Source organism: Pezoporus occidentalis, unplaced genomic scaffold (assembly GCF_034315485.1).
Source record: "Pezoporus occidentalis ecotype Australia unplaced genomic scaffold, CSIRO_AGI_Poc_V1 ctg68, whole genome shotgun sequence".
Classification (NCBI taxonomy): domain Eukaryota; kingdom Metazoa; phylum Chordata; class Aves; order Psittaciformes; family Psittacidae; genus Pezoporus; species Pezoporus occidentalis.
This window is the reverse complement of record NW_026916030.1, coordinates 1,468,592-1,482,129: the sequence shown is the minus strand read 5'-3', so window position 1 is coordinate 1,482,129 and position 13,538 is coordinate 1,468,592. Positions and strand designations below refer to the sequence as shown.

General features: G+C 49.9%; 1 protein-coding gene across 1 annotated transcript in view; it reads right to left on the bottom strand.

Moving 5' to 3' along the window:
• The window catches only part of TMEM250 (transmembrane protein 250), a 48,528-nt gene extending 38,121 nt beyond the window's left edge, over positions 1-10,407 (bottom strand). The window contains exon 1 of the mRNA XM_062641055.1: positions 10,384-10,407. The gene's annotated coding sequence lies outside the window, so the exon portion shown is untranslated. The remainder of the gene's footprint in view (positions 1-10,383) is intronic.
• Positions 10,408-13,538: the final 3,131 nt, after the last annotated feature.

The window sequence follows — 13,538 nt, the reverse complement described above, 5'->3', positions numbered from 1 at the left end:
ACTAATTTGTTGCTGGTAGAAATGTGTTATCGGAGAGCACCCCAAACCCCGCTAACCTGGGCGGAGAGCTCCTGTGTTCCCGTGGTTTGAAACCCGTCTGCCAACCTGCCCCTTCCCTATGGCTTCAGTAATTCTCCCTAGCCCCCCCACCACACACTGGTTCAGCGGAACTCCCTGCCCTGCCCCTCCACCCTGACACGATCCATTATTTAACCTTCATGTGCTCCATGCACCTCAGCAGCCTGTGCAATATATTGGTTTTTCATTTCCAAGGGTGCTCAGAAGAGCCAGGGCAGAGGACGGGGCCTCTTTGTTGCCAGATGCTGCAGGGCTCTTTGAGCAGAAGGGGAGTCCCTAGTTCAATCTCATCATTAGGATATTGCTTCCTTTTCCCCACCAGCATGTGCCTGAAGCACTCTAAGACAGCCAGCTCTGCCCTTGCTGTTTCCTTACCCAATCCACTCTAGTTAAATACCTTTTTCATAAGGAGTTTTAAATTATAAGCCTAAATGAGGCCAATAAATTATACTTCGTAAAATCCTGTGCACGTCATTTTCTCGCAGAAAAGGCTCCAAAGAAATATTTTCCATGCCACCACCTATGTTCCCATCCCTTTGCAATATAACATTTATTCTAATATTAAAATGGCAGCTGCTCTATAAATTGTGAATCATTAGCACTCTTCATTGATTTTTCCCTTGCAGCCTGCAACCCTGGGCAGCGACTACTTGTGAATATCAGTCTATTGGATTGAGATTCATATCCTATTTGAGGGTCAAAGACCGAGACCTCATGAGCTTGAACTTCTATCAGCCTAAAGCTGATCAATACTTGGAGATATATTTGATCCTGGCCGCTAGCACAGATTAAGTGGCCATAAATACAATCAAAAACGTGAGGCTGCTGGGATAAGTGGCTGGGGAATGGGAGCAACAACACACACATGCCAGCTGTAGTGGGCTTTCCAGGAGCAGGGACAAGCCTGCAAGACCTTCCTCAGCCCAGGGCTGGATGCTGCACTTTTGGGGAGGGGGGCAGCAGCACCAGTGATGGAAGGAGGAAGGAGGATGCGTAACTTCAGGGACCTCAGAAACAGGATGCCACTTTGTTTTCCAAGCTTGGTGTTCAGGCTTGGATAGGGGACCCCCTTCAAGTTCCCGCCCAGCCTGCATCCAGGGTATCCCAGGAGGTGAGGAGGATGGCTCTCAACATGGGTGCGTGACTGCTGCCCAACCACCACTGCACCCAGCTCAGAGGGGGCACCGTGGTGGGCACACCACGAGAATTAGTGGGAGAACACCAAACAAAATCAGTTCCTCTGTTTTTCAATCTTCCCTCTCGCCCTCCTGCTCCATCACTAAGTGAAACTTTAAATATATTATTAAAATGACCCATTAAAGAGAAGACTCATTCCATTTGAGTGTATTAATGGCAATTCTGTGCTGGCTGAGGAAGAAAAAACCCCATAATCATAGGCCTCATTAAAGAACAATATCCTTCAAGAGCTTTTCGATTTTCCCTTTAGATAGTGTGAAGCCTTGAAAAATAGACATAGAAGCAGAAAGCAATAGAGACATTGCGTTGCACTGGCACAGAGGCTGTGACGCTCAGGGAAATCACCTTCCTATTTTTAGGCGCGCTTACAACATGCCTCTTTGCACTATTACCTTTGATCCTGAGCTCGAATTTAGAGGATTCTTTCAAACACCTGGGAGAGGCAGGGTGGAACTCATTAAAAGTGACATGAAGTCAACAGGACTCGGAAAAAGCAAAGGGCTAACGCTGCACAGTGTTGGTAAGAGGGGGTGTAGGATGCAGCGTGTGCCCGGACGAGCAGCAAAGGGCATAAGCCATCCCTCACCGTGTGAGGAGGGACCCTCCGTGCCATGGGGGCAGCGGTGGAGCACAGCCTCCTCCACCAGCACCTCTTCAGCTGGCTTCAGGAGAGCAGCCACTGCCTCGCTGCCGTCAGATGGGAGCTGGTGTTTATATTTACACGGCTTCATGTCCTTGTGGTGTCCTTGTGGGATGAGACTTCATTATCATAAAGAATATGTTTTTATTCCCCTACGTAAGTACTACTTATTATACACTCATATATTTCCTGACACAACCGAGGGGTCTTTATTGTTGTACACCAAGGTCACTGCCAAGTAATATATTCAATCTATTAAGTTATTAGGGAGATAAATAATTTGGATGCAAGCTGAACTCTGAACTTTTACCTTTTCCCCTGACAGACGGGTAGTTCCTTGGCATTCCTAGTAATCTTGCCTGTGCTTGGATAGTAATTCCATTAGGGTTATGACTGCAGCTGTACATATGCAATGACCTCAAATACAATTTCTTTATGGACATGGGCAATAGGAATATTAAAATTTTAAGCCAAAGAGGATGTAATGTAACTTTACATTATTTATTGTAGACACAAATCCTTTATAATATTAAAGGATAAAGAATTAATAAAAGAAAGATCCCATAAACAATCCATAAAGTCAGATGTCGTTCAGGATTGAATGCAATTGCTTTTTAGTGTCTTCTGGTTACAGACTTGCACTTCATTAAAAAAAATCTAGTCAGGAATCAAAAGCATCCTAACTTGAAAGCAGCTTTTGAGCCCTCTGGTTCTGCTCCTACCCACAGATAATCTTAATCCAGAGGTTATTACAGTTAATTAGTCCCTGAAACCAGGACCTCTGCACCCACTAAGCGAAGCATTGCTCTCTGCAGGACCCCAGAGCTGACCCAGAAGCCCAATCTCTGCCTTGTCAGGAGACCTTGGGGTGCGCTTCAGCCTGGCAGTGCCCCAGGGAGTATTTTGGGACCTGTGGTTTCTTCTCACCAGATAGCTTTCATTCCCCATAAACCTAGCTGTAGAAACTGTCATGTGTGAATGTCATGTGCTGAATTTGGGAAAATAAGTGTTTGGAGCATCACCACTGCAGCAAGGAGGCTGCTTCCCCATCAACGCAAAACCCCTGCTCTGGGATGCACGGAGAGAAGGCAGATATTGCAAAGGACAGATGAGAATACAAAGTGCCAGATGCCCTCACTTAAAAAAGCCCATAGCCAAAACTGGCACCACAAAGCAAACCTTTGCCAGGCTGAGCCCACCACGGTGCTGAGTTCCTGGGACTGGGCTGGTGAGGGCAGGGCCAGGGAGCACAGAGCACACATGTGCAGCCGCTGCAGGGCACACGGCTGCAGGAGAGCTCATCCCACCCAGCTCAGCCCCTGCTGCTCTCCAGCACACCTCGGTGTGACGCAGGACAGGCCCTGCCAGCCAGGCTGTGGACACCGGTTGCACTGTGCAGTTTTAAACTGGGATCTCGGCGTGTCTGGGGTACCAGCACTGTCACCACCAACATCTTCCTCAAGGCTGATGTCACATTGCATGAGATCGCGGTCCTGGTACCCAGAATGTTAGCTATGCCAAAAATCACATCATATATTTAACAAGGGTTGACAACCAATGTGTTAAAGCTGCTTTCATGTCAATTCTCTTTCTAATTTAGACTTAGGCTGTCAAGAGAATGTTTTCAGCAAGGTTTACATCGGTAGTCTAAATAATTAACTGAACTTTGGAACATGCTTTTCTCTGATAAGAGCAGAATGAAAGTGGGGGGAAAAGGCAATAAGACTTCCCTACCATAACTATTAATTGCCCTTTTGCAAATACCAGTATATGCAAATACCTTATTTTAACCAATAGAATGCTTGGCTTCATAAAAAAAAAAAAAGGAATTTGAATAATTAAAGTTACCTCATTAAATTCTAACCAACCCCATTTCCCCCCCCCCCAATGCTGTCAGCTTCTGCTGTAAATCCCCCAAATCCTATTGCAAAAGTGATTAAACACGAAGCAAGTCTGCCACTCCTTACATTCCTGCAGGGGATTTCACCTGCCTCATTCACTTTTTGGAGGAGAAAACAGAACCCTTTACCAGCCTGGAAGGTGCAGAACAACCCCATTGGCAAGCAGCGTTATAGTTTTATGCACAGATTTTCTTCAGGCCCCAATCTACTTGGTGCAAAAGCACGTGTGGACCTGAGCCAGCCTGCAGGACCATGAGGATGGGAAAGATTCCGCATCCTCTCCTCCTTGTCCCTTCAACGTGCCTGCACAAGGAGATTTCCAGGCATGAGCACAGCAGGGCTTTAACTTGGACCCCAATGCCCCTGTGGGGCTGGCAGGAAGGGGAAAGGAAGGGGAAAGCAGCAGTTTCTTTGTCCCATGTGGGACAGCAGATGAGGGAGGCTGAGGGTGGGCCTGTCACCCTGGGCACACACAGGCACCGAACACAAGAGCCACAAATGTGAGGAGCTCGACAGCCACGGGGATCCCGGCTGCAGACCCATTCACATGATCCTCAGCATCATCATCAGACAGTCGCATGCTGATGGGCTTCACGTACCTGATGCTGCAACATGTGACAACAAAACAGCTATGATTATTAGTTTCCATTTGGTATTTGGCATTGGAGTTTAGTTTTCACATATAAGAGGCTGTTCTAATCACCTCATGGGCTTGTCAGGGCTGTCACTTAACTAACCTGGTTTATTTTCCTCTCCCGAGAGCTAGCTGCGCTGCTCCTGCCTCTAATCGTCCCTGGTGATGCTTTATTCCTACTGCTGAATGCAGAAGTCCGACCCGTCGCTGGTGTAATGCTGCTGCAGTCAGAGTTCAAGCACTTCTTTTCACATTCTCTATTCCTGCTTCTTTCTTTGCCCCTCCTCCCTCATTTATCATCCCCTGCCCGCACCCTTTCACCACCCCTCAGTGTCTTCCTCTGACTGGGACATTGCCCCGGGCTCAGAGCAGTTGCTCCCAGGCACTCACAGCCCCTCGCCCTGGCTGTCCTTAGGGAACATGGGCAGGAAACATCCTCCCCAGAGCCCAGGTCGTGCAGACCTGCCCAAAGGCCTTCCTCAGCCCCAGGGAAGGGGGAGCTTCGCCCACACACGGTATTAGTGACTGGTTTCAGACCAGGCAAATCAATCTTGGCTTGGCTTGGATTTGAGGGGTTTCTGCTTCCCTGGTTTCGGCAGTGCCTGGTGGGCATTTGTGCTGGCCCAGCTCTGCTGCCCTTACAAACCCCAGCTTTTGTATTGCAGGAAATGAGCAAAATTCACTTCACACCGCATTACCACTTGCACTATTAATTTAGATTTAAGCAGCACTATTGCTGATTAAATAATTACTCATTGTAAGGGACATTTACTGAAGATGTATCCTACCTGGTGTATTACCTGGCTGTTAACCCTCCTCTGGCATGTCTTAAAGCGTTAATGGGTGGCTATGAACTTGCAGAGAGTCATTAAGTAGCTAGCCTGCAGGGAAGCTGCTCTAACCAGTGTTGCTCTGAAGGGCTGGTGGGCCCATTCTTGAGAGTGGACACAAAGTCAAGCAGAGCAAAGGGCTTTGGGTCTGTCCCACAGCAGCTGGTCCCTTACCCAAGTCTGCTGTTCGATAAAGGCACATCCCATCAATGATAGATGGGTCTGTCAGGTGGACAGAACCCTGAATAACAGCGCTGAGCTCTGGGCAGTAGCTGCCTGGATCCTCCTGTGTCATCAGGGTAGACTTCAACCCTTTCAAATGAGCAGTCCTGCCCAAGGAATGGGTCTTCTCCAGCCAGGGTGGGCAGGGATATTGCTGCAGTGTGCTGGGGATCACAAGCCCTCCCTCTACGGAGGGAGGGACACATGAGGGTTTAGCTTTGCTGTTGCAAATCAAAGGAATGACATGGATTTGTAGCCTATCTTCTTGACAGCCTCCCTTAAACTGCTTATTTTAAACAGAGGATTAATAACCTTGCAGAACACAGGGAGCCTGGCTCCTCCCGGGGCACAGGGAAGCCGCTGCAGCATCCTCCCCAGCAGCTGGGCGAGGATCTCCCCACCTCCTGCCCCTAACAAACTGTGACCATGCAGCCCTCAAAAACATTCTGCAGGCTCAGGATATGCTCCTGGTTCAGTCATCGGAATAAGGAAATACAGAAACTTGCCTTGCCTCTGCACTGCTTGAACTGGGGGGGACAGGTCTGTGTGGGAAACCTGGCTGTTTTCTTAATAATCAGAATAAAATCGTTTCAAGGTCAGGTATAGAGCCTTTGCTCCTCCCACCCCCATTCAAGCTGGCCAGAAATGCTCATCCAGAACATACGTGCAAGCTAAAGCTGTTGACAAATACACTTGTCCCTCCACTAACCACACACACGCGTTATTTACTAGTGAGTAGCTGCACTGAGCAGCACACAGGTGTTTAATCCAAGTCCTTACGTCCCTCAGCCATTTGAGGGCAGATTTTCCATGCAGCACCGCTGGACCGCCCCACAGAGCCCGTGGGGTAGAAGGGTAAGGGAGCAGGGAATAGCACGAAGGTGCCTTTCACACTTCTGCAAGACCTTGCTGACTTCAAAATGCCACATTTTCAGCAAAGCAGCAGCACATCCAATAAATCACATCTGTACACTGCTTTATTCAAAGGCACTGACAGTTTAGGATTGACGACACCCAGGGCAACCTAGTGTCAAGCACTCCTAATGAAAACTATCCCATTTTGCTCCAGTAGTAGCAGCTGCCAACAGACATAATCTACTGGCATATGGAGAAGGCCATGCTAATCCCTGCAAGGTCATTAACAAGAGGGTGAAAATTACATGCAAAGCACCAGCTGTGGCATCCCCTGCTCCCTCACACTTGATGTAGCAGGGGCAACAGAGGTGAAAAACGCAAGTACATCTCAGCAGGCCAAGCACTGCTATTAGGAGCACAGCTATTTCCTCCCCTTCCCCAAACCAGGGTTCAGGACGGCTGAAATCCTTCCTGTGCAGAAGAGCAGAAAGGCTCTCACCACTGTCCCGTTTTCACACTCAGAAATGACTTGAGGGGAGATGAGCTTCGTGTCAGCGTTGCTGCAGGGCAGCTGGGGCAGACAAGCAACAAGAAGGTCTTGGCCCACCTTGTTAACACGGGCTGGGCTCCAGCGCTGCAGGAGGCAGGGAGCCACATCCCATCATCCCTGACAGCCTGTCACCGCTGCGCTGCTGTGGAGCAGACGCATACAGTGTGGTTACATCCCATCCTTCTTTCCAAGCATGTCCCTTAAACCACGCTGACAAGCCTGAACCTTGTATTATACCACCGGTTCCTTGTTTGCAGGGTCCCTGGCCAGCCCACCCTCCTCACATCACGCACCTCATCTTCTGCCTCTGTGCTGCGTTTGGCACCTCTAGTGACTGGCTTCGCCTGGTGCATTAGTCGGTACAGACTTGGCTACACTGCCAGGTTCACAGGGCACAGAGCTGGAGGTGCCCTCCCAGTGAGGAGCAGCATTGTATGGGCTTAAGGGGAAACCAAGTCTGCAGCCTACCTGCCCTCCATCCCTTAACCTGCAGGTAAGGACCCTGTCCCTTCAGGATCACCTCAGTTCATGTACTTTAACATTTACATGCACATACGAGCTCTGCATCCATAATCCTAAACTAGCTCCTTAAGAATACTTTCCCCTCATATTTGCATGGGAACTCAGGATCTGGCTTTGCCTCTTCAGTGAATCATGCAAACACTTTTATAAGCGATGAATCCAAAAGTCTGTTAAACCCCCAGCACCAACTCCTTAAACCAAATCTTTTTCACTGTAAAGCCCAGCCTGTGCAACGCTCAATCCCACAAACCCCATAATTGGGCACATTACTTTGGGTAATGTTCAAAAACATTAATTTCAAAAAATGGAATGGGAAAAAAGCTCTTTAAATGGGCCAAAAGATGGATGGTCTCCAGCAGCATAACCTTTCTCCGTACCACGGTGACACTGAATCATCTTAAAGCTATTTACACTTCCATTCTTCCTTGGAAAAATGTTGACAAGGCTTTCACCGGCCATAATGGATACTCAGCAACGTCTGTGGGAAGTGTAACTTCATCAAGAGCCCGTCCTCAATTCCTCTTCACACCAGTTTCAATTAACAGAGGAGAGGTGACTTCAGAGCCACCCTTCTCATTAGCACGACCAGTTGAACCTGGGAAGTGACACAGCTCCCCAAAACACAGCTAATGCAACCTGTGGTGGGCTCTTTAAACCAGCAGTGCCTCCCTGCCTCCAGCACATGTGCCTACAGCCCCCCCCTTCAAGGGTGAATTTGACCTCCGGGCTCATAATTGCCACCAGGTTGCAGGTTGGTCTTGGCTTTACTTTGCAACCTGTAAGTGGAGCATCCACCCGCTGCCAGCTCACCGAGAGGCAGTGGCACAGTGCACACACACAGCCCGTGGTGCTCAACACACAGTGTGCATGTTACATGCTGAGAGTAAAGCATCTGCCATGCTGGAAGCAGGAGGTGACCCCCAAGTGAATCCTATCCCCATAGACACAGCAAGCCAGGGCCACACTCAGTCCTGGCACATGAGCCTTCATACACCCATTATATTCCTGCTCCCAGTCCCACCCCAGGTATCCCAGCCTTCTTCCTGTTGGGCACAGCAGGGAAAGCACAACTCTATCAAGGCTCTGTGCACTGCAACTTGATCTCTGCTTGGCTTGATATAATATTAATGACAAGTAATGTGTCAAGCCACAGAGCCACAAAAGTGATCATATTCCAGCTGTGCTATGCCCGAAGGAGAAACCTGGATCACTTGGACCCCAGGGCCATGCTGGGGCCCGAAAACCCTGCAAATGCACAGGAGCTCCTTGCACCCACAGCCCCAGCTCTGCTGCCATCCCACCCCTGCAGCACCAGAAATACCCCACCAGAGCAAAGCACGTGCAATTAGTGTTCTTCTGAGTTAATGGGATGCCTCAACTAACACAAGGGGATTTATTTCTGAAAAGGATCATTTTCCTGTTGGCAAATGCGGTGATAAAACCCCTGCACAAATCTGTATTTCAGGGCATCTGGGCTGAAGCTCTGTCTCCAAACGGACTCTGGTCACACTGCTCCGGCTGCTGCGGCGTGGCCAATATCAGCATCCCACAATTAGCATGCAGCATATTAATCCGCACAACTGAATGAGCCTGGTCCTCTAATCCAGAGGAACACTTGGGGGACCGATTCTTTATTTCTGAGTGCACGATTAGTACAAATTAAAACCAGAATAAGTTTTAGTTTTGCCATTTCGGGCAGGCTCATCAAAACGCTCTCGCCCCCCAGAGCCAAGTTCCAGGAAAGGCCTAACAAGGGGATGTTTCAACTGCAATGATTAGGATAGTCCAGGAAAATTAATTTTGAAGCTGATGGCAGCCTCCTGTCAGGACCGGGCCACAGTGAAGAGGCTGCATTCACAAAATGAAAATGAAAAGGCTGTGCTAAGTGCTGCCAGTGGCAAGGAACAGAAGCGGGATCTGGCTCTGCTCCTTCTCAATCGCTCTCATAAAAGCCCCATTTAACATGAAGCCAATTCAACATGATCAGCTCAACAACTGGAGCCGAGTCCTCAAACATAGGTCTGCATCCAAATCCTCCCTCATTTAGCTAAGGGCTCCCTGTGGCTCTTGATTAGGGCTGGTCAGAGCCATTGGAGCAGCTGCTGACCAAAACGAGAAGGGCAGCAAGGACCACACTGGATATTTAACTTGACTTTCCAGAGAGCATAGTTACAACAAATGCCTTTTTACCACCATTACCACCACATGCCCTCCACCTCCTGCCAGCCCGGGGCTGCTCAGCACATCCAGCCTTGCTTTGCTCCAGCATCCTCAGATGAGCCCACCAGCCACCACCTGGGCTGTGGCACCTCCATCCTCCTTTACCTGACAGAGCAATATTCCTGGTGCTCAGCACTTCCTTAGCCAGAATGGAGCCACCATCCCTCCTCTCCTGCACACAGACACAGCTTGGTTTGTCCCTCTTATTGGCCAGGACACCCCCATCCCCAGCACACAGAGAGCTCCCAGAGGCATGGCGGCAGCAGCAGAGCCAAGGCAGGACTGCCTCAGGAGCAGGCAAGCAGGAATTTTGACATCCACACTCCAGAATTTTCTTCACCACCTTTCACATTGTAATTCCTTCACATCCCAACCAGTCCCAGTCCAACGTGCAGAGGGAAAAGCAGCCACAGCTCACCATTGTGTGGCCTCATAGAAAGGAGCCAGCAAACAACTCCAAGCCTTCAAACCAAGACTGTGTTAAAGGCTTGATGCACATCGAGCTGAGACCATCTGAGGCTTGTTTTGGGTTGGTTTTTTTAGTTGAGAAATGAATCACACACTGGGAACCAACCTCTGTATGGTCATAAAGAAACAAATACTGCTTAGTCTAGGGCCCAAGCACCAGGAGTAATGCTGAGGAAACACCAAGCACCATGACCTGAAAATGAGACCAGCCTCACATCCCATGAGCTTGCAACAACCTCTCCCAAACCCAGCCCCACACAACTGACCTTCAGCACAGAGGGAAGGCTCCACCCCAGGCCCCAAATGACCAGTACAGGCTGACTCCATGGTGCTTGAGGAAAGCCAGGAGTTAGCCAGGAGCCATTAAATAACATCCTCCTGGCCTCACCTGCAGAGTCCAGGTTGGGCTCGTTGGGGCTCATTCCTCTTTACAGGCAGCTTGGGGTAAAGCAGCTGGTTTGGGTGGAAATAAACCTTCCACCCCAATCCTGCCAGCCTGGGGGGGGTGTCTGCGTGGGGACACAGCCCCTGGGGCCCCGTTTCACTCTGTTGCTTTGCACTTCTGCTAAATGCTCCCTGATTTACACGCGGCAGGAGAGGGGAGCCCGGCATCGCTCCCCTGTGCCTGTTGATAAGTATTCCGATGAGCAATCTCCATGGATTGAGAACAACGTCCTCCCTCGGAAAAGCAGAAGTGATTCCTGAATTAATTTAGGTTTCCCTCTGCCTTGGCAGGCCAGCTGGATGCGGCACGCTTCATCCTCCCTGCAAACAGCGCCGCGGGCCCGCGGGGACACTCAGCACTTTATAAACCTGTCAAGCCCTTAAAGCCGGCCACCATGAGGCTTCACAACAAAACACGTTGGGGTTTATGGCCACACACACACACCCCAACCCGCCCCAGAGAGGAGAAACACCATGGATGGTTTGCGAAGGGAGGGGATGTTGTTTGGTGCGACGGTTTCCTTAAAAAGCAAGGAAAAATAAAGGCATCCAAGCTGCTGCAGACTGCGATGCTTGGAGAGCATGTGTACGTATATAGGAAACAGGAGATTGTTTCCGAAGTCATTTGCATTCATTCCCCTCCCTCCTTCCTTCAGTGATGCTGGAGATGGCTGAAAGACCTTTAACTTCTGTGGGAACCAGACACTTTTGGGTGCAGAGCGCCTGATGGAGCTGGTTTCCATTTACAAAACGTGTTGTTCTGCCAGCTCCCCCCTGCCCGGGGCTTCCAGCACTGATTTATTTTTCTACTCTTCCACCAAGAAGGCGTTTTTCACACAAACACCATTGATTCAGCATCCCTGCGACCTGCCGCAGGACGAGCGCTCCTCACAGCCCCCAGCACGCAGCTCCCCTCGTCCCCTTCTGCTTCCAATGTCCCCTCGCGTCCCCTGGGCTGCTCCTTCTGCTCAGAGCCGTGCCCATCCCCGCAGCCCCGGGACACGGGGCCCGGGGCTCGGAGCCGCAGGTTGGTCCCTGGAGCCGCGCTCAGCTGGCCACGCTGCTGCCTGCGCGCCGCTTCCCTCCCGCACGGCCGTTTGCTGCCTAACAAGTCAGCATCTGATGAAGTCTCTGCCGTTTGGGTCCCTCAGGGATTATAATGTGACTGCAGCAGGTCCCGGCTGCTCTCGGCAGCCCAGCGCGTTGTTGCTTCATTAAACGCCAAATTGTTACATTAATTCTAACTGCCCTGTAGAGATGTAGCTGTCAGGAATGATTTACTCGCCTCCAGCTGACTCCGAGGCTTTTTACAGGCTCCGGCATAGGAGCTGGAAGAGGCCAGTGACCGGCTGGGAGCGGGATGTGTGTCCAGGAGATACTGGCAGCAAGTGGCTCTGCCCTGCCCAGAGAGATGGAGAAGCCACAGTGTGCGAATCAGCAGGGAGCTAAACCGAGGTGGAGTTTGGGTTTGTGTGACCTGTGCGCTGCTGGTGACCAAATCCGCCTCTTAAACACCAGCGTCTTTGCTGGAATATTTGCTGAGTCCCAGTCTCTGGGATCCCTCCTTCACCCTGCAGCCTGCACTGCAGGAGGAGGGTCCGGGACATCTGTGTGATCATCATCAAAGCCATCTCTGGTGAGCAGGACTGAGCTAGTTGTTAGCATCCCTCTGTGTTTTCCTTGGGTTCGGAGCAGGGATCTTCACACACAGCAAATCTGTCAGAAGAAGGGGAAGGGACACGGGTCCCCTTCATTTGGACACTTATCCCTGTGGAGCATTGGTGTTCCCAGAGCCCCAAAACAGCAGTGAGGGTGAGTTGGCACCACTGTGAGCCGCTTGGCCCCAGAGCTCTGGGGCTACACCAGGGCTCCTTTATTCATTTGTTAGAAATTACCTGAGTTTTCATTCGAAGTGGAAGGAAGACAAAACATCTTGGTAGCAAATGTGCAGTTTTATTGCTTATAAACCAGAAAAGATGAGATAAATAGCATCTTCTGTCAGGGGATCACAGTCTGTGGTTTCTGTAGGCAGTACACACACCTTCCTGACACCCTGCTCACACACACACACATATGTGTGTATCCTGCAAAAGAAATAATGGGCAGAAATTGTGTTCTAACATGGGCAAGTTTGTTTAAACCTAGAAGCCTTGTCTATTTGTCTATTAATATTTTTTTCATCTCCAGATTGCAAAATGCTGAGCGCAAAAGCAGTGCTTTTGCATTCTATATCAAGGTTTTCCCCGTGCCCTGTTCCCTATTCCCTACACCCGTGTGCCAGCAAACACACCTGCACGTGTGGTTTAGTGCAAAACACATTCCCACCTTGACACAGGATGGAGGTGTTGGAAAGGAGAAAAAAACCGAATTTAAACACCTTTGCTTTTTTTCCTGGTGCATTTTTGCCACCTTGGTTTTCTTGTCAGGCTTTAACAAAGTCATTTGCTGCTTTTAGATGTTATTTTAGTGTATAAATAGTGCAGCTCTGCACTTTCCTGCCTTGTTCCCAGGGACCTTGGTGCATGCAGGGGGAGCCCAGGTGGGATGTGCAGGGTGGTGAGAACAGCTTTGCTTGGATGCTCTGATACACCTGGGAGAAGCCACTGGAGGGGACCCAGAGGACGATCCGGCCCCAGCCACTGTCCCTGCTCCCCGTAGGAGAGGGGTTTCCCCTGGCCCACGTCCCCAAAGGGAACTGCAGGAGCTGTGGAACAGGACGTGGTGTCTGTCCCTCTTAACATGAGGGGCTTGGTTTCGTTGGCCTCATAGAAGAAATCAGAGTAAGAAAGAAATAAGTTGACATCCACTGTTTGACACAAAATCTAATCATTTCCTGCACCCATAGGGAGTGCGAGTTTAGGCAGGACTGCTTCTAAAAGAGGAATATGCTGTTGAGGGAAAAAGAGTCATACATTAAATTCTCCTCGTTGAGAGCACAAAAGATTTCCTGCCTCCAATGCCAAGCACTCATACAAAT